Raw genomic sequence first — 1,499 nt, forward strand, 5'->3', positions numbered from 1 at the left:
TCCAGTCTGGGAGACAGAGTGATACTCCAACTCAAAAAAAAAAAGAATGGATGAGCCAAGGTCAGCAGCACCCCCAGTCCCACACACCCACTTATGCATCTCTCACACACTCTGCTCTGGTAACAGACAAATGGTGTCACCTTCCATGGCAGGAACAGGTGTTATTGTCTGGCTAGTTTTATCCACTGACCATGGGGCACACACTGCCTCTCTGATCACACTGAATGAGCAGATGACAGTTCTGCAGTGAGTCTTGGGAGGACATGAGAGGCTGAGAGAATGAGTCATGGGCGCAAGGTGGAGGAGCTTCCTGCTTCTTGTCACCTGTGCCCAGGCGCCACTGGGTTCCCCTCTGGGGCAGGTTTTTATTTATTTTTGAGATATTGCTGGTGCACCCAACCTACCCACCCTGGATTGCACATCAAAGGCTCTTATGGTCAAAATCAAGCAGTAGGGAGGGCGGTGTCCCCAGGCATATACAGGTGCAGCACAAGCATGGCCTGGCAGCATCACACTCACCCTCCCAGAGGTCAAGGCCCTGCACCATCCTCACTAGCCACTGACTATGGGCAGGTGCAAAGTTGAAACGGCAACGGTGGCCTCAAACATCCTGGTGAAAAGCAACTGGGTGGAGGCCAGCACCTAAGGGGGAAAGCCTTCCACCTAGGCGACCCGTCCCTGTGGGGTCCCTCAAGTTGTTAGGATGGAGAGCCGATGGCAAAGGCTCAGGTCAAGTTAAACCATAATTTCAACTAACTCTCTGTAAGCACTGAAACAAAGGCTCACCCGCACTCAAGGTTCTGCTATCAGAGGGGAGCACAGCCTAGTGATGAGAGAGGCAGCCGCTGCTGCAGGCAGAGGTCGCTGCTTCCCCGCAGAGAAGGCCCCTCTGCAGGCCCCCGTATTGCCATGCCGCGCACCGGACACTGCTGAGAATCATGGCTAAAGACACAAACAGAGGTGACATGGATTAGGGTATCCTTTTTGAGGAAAAATCTGAAAGAGTATCCAGGATACCTGTTAAGAAAAATCTAGAAGGATCTAGGTAGAGCAGCACTGTCTCCAAGCATTGGGATATCAGAGCAATTTTGACTTTTCTGAATTTTCTAATTTTCAACACAAAATGTACTTCATATATAACAAAGTCAGACTTACATAGGAGTATGTATGTCATCACAGAGGAGTTACTTCAAATCATGAAATCATGGGTATGAAGAACACTCTGAGAATCACAAAGACTCTATGAGACAAGTTCGTGAGACCAGGGCACCCCGTCCCTCCAGGCAGCCCAGATGCCACCCACACGCATGCAAGTCATGGGGTTTCTTGGTGTCAGCAGGAATCTTCTCAGGGCCTAAAATTGCACACATGGTTTCCTACCACATTTTCAGACATGTAAAGATCCAAAGGAAACCGGGCTCCGTGGCTCAACCTGTAACCCCTCGCTTTGGGAGGCCAAGGTGAGTGGATTGCCTGAGCCCGCGGGTTCGAGACCCGCC

Source organism: Carlito syrichta, unplaced genomic scaffold, assembly GCF_000164805.1.
Source record: "Carlito syrichta isolate Samal-C Ts95f unplaced genomic scaffold, Tarsius_syrichta-2.0.1 Scaffold311235, whole genome shotgun sequence".
NCBI classification, from domain to species: Eukaryota; Metazoa; Chordata; class Mammalia; order Primates; family Tarsiidae; genus Carlito; species Carlito syrichta.